This window comes from Triticum dicoccoides, chromosome 1A, assembly GCF_002162155.2.
Source record: "Triticum dicoccoides isolate Atlit2015 ecotype Zavitan chromosome 1A, WEW_v2.0, whole genome shotgun sequence".
Taxonomy (NCBI): Eukaryota; Viridiplantae; Streptophyta; class Magnoliopsida; order Poales; family Poaceae; genus Triticum; species Triticum dicoccoides.
The window spans coordinates 451287895-451297046 of NC_041380.1; positions in this window are offsets into that span (position 1 = coordinate 451287895).

Here is a 9152-nt window from a genome sequence, read left to right on the forward strand (position 1 = left end):
CCTCGTGGCCTCCCTGTTGGTTGCTTGACGTAGGGTCCAAGTCTCCTGGATCATGTTTGGTGGGAAAATCACGTTCCCGAAGGTTTCATTCCATTTGGACTCTGTTTGATATTCCTTTTCTTCGAAACCCTAAAATAGGAAAAAAAACAGCAATTCTGGGCTGGACCTCCGGTTAATAGATTAGTCCCAAAAATAATATAAAAGTGGATAATAAATCCCAATAATGTCCAAAATAGTAGATAATATAGCATGGAGCAATCAAAAATTATAGATACGTTGGAGATGTACCAGTCTGCGTACCCTCGTAGACCGAAAGCGGAAGCGTTATGACATGCGGTTGATGTAGTTGTACGCCTTCACGACCCGACCGATCTTAGCACCGAACATACGGCACCTCCGTGTTCAGCACACGTTCAGCACGATGACGTCCCTGGTAATCTTGATCTAGTTGAGGCCAAGGGAGAGTTTTGTTACCACGACGGCTTGATGACAGTTATGATGAAGCTACCGGCGCAGGGCTTCGCCTAAGCACTACGACGATATGACCGAGGTGGAATATGGTGGAGGGGGGCACCGCACACGGCTAAGACAACTGTCAACTTATGTGTTCTAGGGTGCCCCCTACCCCCGTATATAAAGGAGCAAGGGGGAGGCCGGCCGACCCTATAGGGGTGCGCCCCAAGTAGGATTCCTACTAGGAATAGGAATCCTATTCCTAGTAGGTTCCCAACAAGGAAGAGAGGGGGAAGGAAGGAGAGGGAGAGAGGGAGAAAGAAAGGGGGGCGCTGACCCCCTTCCCTAGTCCAATTCGGACCCAAGGGGGAGGGGGCGTGCGACCTGCCCTTGCCGCCCCTCTCTCTCCTCCACTAAGGCCCATGAGGCACATTAGTTCCCCGGGGGGGGGGGGGGTTGGTAACCCTCCGGCACTCCAGTTTTATTTGAAACTTCTCCGGAACATTTCTGGTGTCTGAATATAGTCGTCCAATATATCAATCTTTATGTCTTGACCATTTCGAGAATCCTCATCATGTCCGTGATTACATCCGAGACTCCGAACTACCTTTGGTACATCAAAACACATAAACTCATAATACTGATCGTCATTGAATGTTAAGCGTGCGGACCCTATGGGTTCGAGAACTATGTAGACATGACCGAGACACTTCTCCGGTTAATAACCAATAGCGGAACCTGGATGCTCATATTGGCTCCTACATACTCTATGAAGATCTTTATCGGTCAAACCGCATAACGACATACATTGTTCCCTTTGTCACCGGTATGTTACTTTCCCGAGATTCGATCGTCGGTATCTCAATACCTAGTTCAATCTCATTACTGGCAAGTCTCTTTACACATTCCGTAATGCAACATCACGCAACTAACTCATTAGTTACATTGCTTGCAAGGCTTATAGTGATGTGCATTACCGAGAGGGCCCAGAGATACCTCTCCGACAATTGGAGTGACAAATCCTAATCCCGATCTATGCCAACTCAACAAACACCATCGGAGACACCTGTAGAGCATCTTTATAGTCACCCAGTTACGTTGTGACGTTTGATAGCACACTAAGTGTTCCTCCGGTATTCAGGAGTTGCATAATCTCATAGTCATAGGAACATGTATAAGTCATGATGAAAGCAATAGCAATAAAACTAAACGATCATAGTGCTAAGCTAACAGATGGGTCAAGTCAATCACATCATTCTCTAATGATGTGATCCCATTAATCAAATCACAACTCATGTCTATGGTTACGAAACTTAACCATCTTTGATTAACGAGCTAGTCAAGTAAAGGCATACTAGTGACACTCGGTTTGTTTATGTATTCACACATGTACTAAGTTTCTGGTTAATACAATTCTATCATGAATAATAACATTTATCATGATATAAGGAAATATAAATAACAACTTTAATATTGCCTCTAGGGCATATTTCCTTTAGTCTCCCACTTGCACTAGAGTCAATAATCTAGATTACATAGTGATGATTCTAACACCCATGGAGTCTTGGTGGTGATCATGTTTTGCTCGTGAGAGAGGCTCAGTCAACGGGTCTGCAACATTCAAATCTGTATGTATCTTGCAAATCTCTATGTCTCCCTCCTTGACTTGATTGCGGATGGAATTGAAGCGTCTCTTGATATGCTTGGTTCTCTTGTGAAATCTGGATTCCTTTGCCAAGGCAATTACACCAATACTGTCACAAAAGATTTTCATTGGACCTAATGCACTAGGTATGACACCTAGATCGGATATGAACTCCTTCATCTAGACTCCTTCATTTGCTGCTTCCGAAGCAGGTATGTACTCTGCTTCACACGTAGATCCCGCCACGACGCTCTGCTTGGAACTGCACCAACTAACAGCTCCACCATTCAACAAAAATATGTACCCGGTTTGTGACTTAGAGTCATCCAGATCAGTGTCAAAGCTTGCATCGACGTAACCGTTTACGACGAGCTCTTTGTCACCTCCATAAATGAGAAACATGTCCTTAGTCCTTTTCAGGTATTTCAGGATGTTCTTGACCGCTGTCCAGTGATCCACTCCTGGATTACTTTGGTACCTCCCTGCTAAACTAATAGCAAGGCACACATCAGGTCTAGTACACAACATTGCATACATGATATAACCTATGGCTAAAGCATAGGGAATGACCTTCATTTTCTCTCTATCTTCTGCAGTGGTCGGGCGTTGAGTCCGACTCAACTTCACACCTTGTAACACAGGCAAGAACCCTTTCTTTGCTTGATCCATTTTGAACTTCTTCAAAACTTTATCAAGGTATGTGCTTTGTGAAAGTCCAATTAAGCGTCTTGATCTATCTCTATAGATCTTGATGCCCAATATATAAGGAGCTTCACCGAGGTCTTTCATTGTAAAATTATTATTCAAGTATCCTTTTATGCTATTCAGAAATTCAGTATCATTTCCGATTAACAATATGCCATCCACATATAATATCAGAAATGCTACAGAGCTCCCACTCACTTTCTTGTAAATACATGCTTCTCCAAAAGTCTGTATAAAACCAAATGCTTTCATCACACTATCAAAGCGTATATTCCAACTCTGAGAGGCTTGCACCAGTCCATAAATGGATCGCTGGAGCTTGCACACTTTGTTAGCTCCTTTTGGATTGACAAAACCTTCTGGTTGTATCATATACAACTCTTCTTTAAGACATCCATTAAGGAATGCAGTTTTGACATCCATTTGCCAAATTTCATAATCATAAAATGCGGCAATTGCTATCATGATTCGGACAGACTTAAGCATCACTACGGGTGAGAGAGTCCTGGATTAGGGGGTATCCGGACAGCCGGACCATATCCTTTGGCCGGACTGTTGGACTATGAAGATACAAGATTGAAGACTTCGTCCCGTGTCCGGATGGGACTCTCCTTGGCATGGAAGGCACGCTTGACAGTATGGATATGTAGATTTCTTTCCTTGTAACCGACTCTGTGTAACCCTAGCCCCCTCTGGTGTCTATATAAACCGGAGGGTTTAGTCCATAGGACCAACAACAACAATCATACCATAGGCTAGCTTCTAGGGTTTAGCCTCTTCGATCTCATGGTAGATCAACTCTTGTACTACTCATATTATCAAGAACAATCAAGCAGGACGTAGGGTATTACCTCCATCAAGAGGACCCGAACCTGGGTAAAACATCGTGTCCCCTACCTCCTGTTACCATCCGCTTAAACACACAGTTCGGGACCCCCTACCCGAGATCCGCCGGTTTTGACACCGCCATTGGTGCTTTCATTGAGAGTTCCTCTGTGTCATCATCGTTAGGCTTGATGGCTCCTTCGACCATCGATAGCGATGCAGTGCAGGGTGAGACTTTTCTCCCCGGACAGATCTTTGTATTCGGTGGCTTCGCACTACGGGCCAACTCGCTTGGCCACCAGGTCAGGTTTGGAAGCTTAAACTACACAACCGACATCCGCGGAGACTTGATCTTCGACGGATTCGAGCCCCTACTGAGTGTGCCGCACTATCACGATGAGCATGATTTAGCTCTACCATCGGACAGTGTTTGGGAGACTGCACCGGCAACCGCTCTGACCATCAATTCAGAGCCAATTGTGCCATCCATGGATGGGTGGATAGACCCCGCCACGGAGGTTGCATTCTCAGCGGCGATCAAGCCGAGTATCGACCTTACTCTTCACGAGAGTCGTGACGCCAAACTGCCGGATTCTTCCCTAGCCACGGACTCCAAACCGCCTGCGCCCATGCCTATCGAATCCGACTAGGGGCCGATCATGGAGTTCACCTCCGCGGATATCTTTCAGCACCTGCCCTTCGGCGACATACTGAACTCATTAAGGTCTCTCTCCTTGTCAGGAGAGTCCTGGCCGAACTATGTCCGGCAGGATTGGGATGCGGATGACGAAGAAATTCGCCGCCCACCCACCACCCACTTAGTAGCCACTATCAATGATTTGACCGACATGCTCGACTTCGACTCCGAAGACATCGACGGTATGGACGACGATGCAGGAGACGAACAAGAACCACTGCCCACAGGGCACTGGACAACCACCTCATCATATGATATATATATATATGGTGGACACACCCAAAGAAGGCAATGGCGACGGGACAGCGGAGGATGATCCCTCCAAGAAGCAACCCAAGCGCCGACGTCAGCGGCGCCGCTCTAAGTCTCGCCAAGGCAAAAGCGGTGATACCGGCGCAGGAGATAATAGCACTCCGGACAGTGCCGAAGATGACAACAATCCCCTCCAGCAAGATTTAGAGAAGGAGGATGGAGAAGCCAGCCCTCCCGAGAGAGTGGCAGATGGAGAGGCGGAGGATGATAATTACATGCCTCCCTCTGAAGACGAGGCAAGCCTCAACGTTGACGAATTTGTCGTGCCTGAGGATCCCGTCGAGCAAGAGAGCTTCAAGCGCCTGCTTATAGCCACGACAAATACCTTAAGAAAAATCAACAGCAGCTTCAAGCTGATCAAGATTTGCTAGCTGACAGATGGACTGAAGTCCTTGCGGCCGAGGAATATAAACTCGAACGCCCCTCCAAGAGTTACCCAAAGCGCATGTTGCTACCCCGACTGGAGGAGGAAGCACTAAAACCTACATCTCCAGTGTATGATGCGGCTGATCGGCCACCTCGTGGCTGCGACAGAGAGGCATTTCAGCCAAAACCTCAGCCCGCACCCTGATGCCACTCAAATAAAAATGTCAAGGCACGGGGAAATACGCCAGACCTGCGAGACGTATTGGAGGACAAAACTAAACATGCAAGATCGATCTACGGATCACGAGGGCACGCCACTACGCGAGACGATAACCATCACGCCGGATATAGTAAAAGTAAATCCGTCCGGGCCGAACACAACGGACAAGACTCATTTGAATTGCGTTCGATATAGCCCATTACAGAGGCGCCGCACACCCCCTATGCTTCATAGATGAAGTAATGGATCACCAAATCCCAGAGGGTTTCAAACCCGTAAATATCGAATCATACGACGATACAACAGATCCTGCGGTATGGATCGAGGACTTCCTCCTGCATATCCACATGGCCCGCGGTGACGATCTACACGCCATCAAATACCTCCCACTCAAACTCAAAGGACCAGCTCGGCATTGGCTCAACAGCCTGCCAGCAGAATCCATTGGCTGTTGGGAAGATTTGCAAGCCGCATTCCTCAACAACTTCCAGGGCACTTATGTGCGACCACCAGATGCCGATGACTTGAGCCACATAATTCAGCAGCCAGAGGAATCGGCCAGGCAATTCTGGACACGGTTCCTGACAAAGAAAAATCAAATCGCCGACTATCCGGATGCAGAGGCCCTAGCAGCTTTTAAGCACAACATCCCCGACAAGTGGCTCACCCGGCACCTTGGCCAGGAAAAGCCAAAATCTATGGCAGCCCTCACGACACTCATGACCCACTTTTGCGCAGGAGAGGACAGCTGGCTGGCTCGCAGCAATAACATATCAAAGAACCATGGTACTTCAGATACCAAGGATAGCAATGACAGGTCACGTCGCAACAAACACAAGCGCCGCATCAACAGCGATAATACCGAGGATACAACAGTCAACACCGGATTCAGAGGCTCTAAACCCGGTCAGCGGAAAAAGCCATTGAAAAGAAGCACTCCGGGCCCGTCCAGTTTGGACCATATACTCGATTGCTTGTGTCAAATACATGGCACCCCCGACAAGCTAGCCAACCACACCAACAGCGAATGTTGGGTGTTCAAGTAGGCCGGCAAGTTAAATGCCAAAAACAAAGATAAGGGGTTACATAGAGATGACGAGGAGGAGCCCCGGCCGCCGAACACCGGAGGACAGAAGAGGTTCCCACCACAAGTGCGGATGGTGAACATGATATACGCAACCCACATCCCCAAGATGGAGCAGAAGCGTGCGCTAAGGGACGTATATGCGTTGGAGCCAGTCGCCCCAAAGTTCAACCCATGGTCCTCCTGTCCGATCACCTTCGATCGCAGGGACCACCCCACTAGTATTCGTCATGGCGGATTCGCCGCACTGGTCCTAGACCCAATCATCGACGGATTTCACCTCACTCGGGTCCTTATGGACGGCGGCAGCAGCCTGAACCTGCTTTATTAGGACACAATGCGCAAAATGGGTATAGACCCCTCAAGGATCAAGCCCACAAAAACAACCTTCAAAGGCGTCATACCAGGTGTAGAGGCCCATTGCACAGGCTCAGTCACTCTGGAAGTGGTCTTTGGATCCCTGGATAACTTCCGAAGCGAGGAGTTAATCTTCGATATAGTCCCGTTCCACAGTGGCTATCATGCACTACTCGTGCGAACCGCATTTGCAAGATTCAATGCGGTACCACATTATGCATACCTCAAGCTCAAGATGCCAGGACCTCGGGGGGTCATCACTGTCAATGGAAACACAGAGCGCTCTCTCCGCACGGAGGAGCACACTACGGCCCTCGCAGCAGAAGCACAAAGCAGCCTCTTCAGGCAATCCACCGGTTCGGTGATTAAACACCCACACACCGTCAAGCGCGCCCGGAGTAATCTACAACAAGACCGCCTGGCACGTTCCGAGCTCGCATAGCAATGCGGCCCCCACCCCAGTCCCAGCCAAACGGCAAAATCCGTGCCATGCATACATAATTACGCATTGAAAATACCATGGACATAGGGGGGGCACGACTACGGCACGCCCCAAAACGCGGCTCAACCGCACTAGGGGCTTCCCGCTTTGTTATTTTTTTCTCTCTTTCAGGACTTTACTCTCTGGAAATCCCGTCCGGCAGTACGATTGCCGGACACATGATACAACAACCAAGGAAGCAGAAAGCTACGTCGCACCATGGAACTCCGAGGTGGTCTCTGATAACGAGTAACATACCTGCTTTAAATACCATTCCTCAGCTTGCCCTTGGAGGGGACATGTCAAATAGTCCTACTTTTTGCTTATCGCACTACTTGTATCATTCTGCTTCGACGCACCTTTTTGAGTAAAACATGCATAGCACTAGACTATTACCGCATCCTCTATTCTTTTTTATATATATGTTCATTCATGACATTCAGCACTCGTACACTCTGGTACGGCCAATACGCCAGGGGCTTAAGCATACCCCATAATACGGCGTGAGAAGTCCGAACACTTTCGACAGTGCGGCACCCCGAACTTATAGCATTATATGCATCAGCTCCGAACCATGTCTTGGGTCAATAGTTGGATTTGCCCGGCTCCCATGTTTTGGTACCTTACGTTCCTCTATATCGGCTAAGGTAGCACTGGGAGAACTACTGCGATTGTGCCCCGGTTCATCTGGGCAAGCACCTCAGTAGAGAAATCTAAAACTGACTGTCATGATAAGGCGAGAGTTGGTCGCTGTTCGAGAGGTCTCGAGTCCCTAAAGACTTATGCCGCTTAGGGCGAGGAGTCGGCTTTGTCCGGCTTAGGCATGTATAGCGCCCCGAATTCAGCCTTCTGAATACTAGGGGCTTCGCCAAAATTTAAAATTGTAGACTTCTATGGCTAAGTGATAGTGATAAAGCATTATAGTCCGATTGCCTTGTTCGTTGCGCTGAGCACCTCCCTCGAAGGACCCAACAATGGGAAAAAGAGTGCTCATATTTATCCCGAACACCCCAGCACTCGTGGCATGGGGGTAGAAGCCGACGACTGGCCATCTCTCAGATTTGATAAACAACCGCACAGAAGGTAATATTTTAAATTCAAACAAGCATTGCATAGCGCACATGAACAAGTTTTCATAATACAGGATCACACGAGCAAGTTCATTCAAAAATTACATCCTTCGCACACTCGTCCGCCACAAGACGGGCACCCTTCAGGACACCCTCATAATACATCTCAGGGTGGCGATGCTCCTTGCCCTACGGCGGCCCCTCCTTCACGAGCTTCTCGGCGTCCATCTTGGCCCAGTGCACCTTCGCACGGGCAAAAGCCCGGCATGCACCTTCGATGCAGACGGACCGCTTTATGACTTCCAGCCGTGGGCAGGCATCCACAAGCCGCCTCACCAAGCCGAAGTAGCTGTTGGGAAGGGAGTCGCCAGGCCACATCCGGACTATAAGGCCCCTCATGGCCTATTTGGCCGCCTTGTGCAGCTCGACCAGTTGCTTCAGCTGGTCGCTCATAGGCATTGGGTGTTCGGTCCCAGTATACTGAGACTAGAACAACTTCCCCGTCGAGCTTCCCTCCTTGGTTCGATAGCACTTTGCGGCATCCGACACACTGCGGGGCAAATCTGTGAATGCTCCTGGAGAGCTCCGGACTCGGGTAAGTAATAAGTAATTTACTTTCACATGCTTGCTTTGCATAATGAATGCCTTACCCGCCACTATCTTCCTCATCGCCTCAATTTCCTGGAGGGCCTTTTGGGCTTCAGCCTTGGCATGCTTTGTGCTCTCGAGGGCCGCGGCAAGCTCGAACTCTCGCGCCTTCAAGTCAAGCTGCAAAGTCTCGTGCTTCTTCACAAGAGCCTGGAGCTCTTGTTGCACCTCGCCCACCCGTGCCTCTTGTTTCTCCCGCTCAATGCGCTCCTTGGCCGCTTTGTTTTCGGCCTCGGACAGCGCTTGCTTCAGGGTCGCCACTTCGGTCGTGGCCCCTGACACATCCATG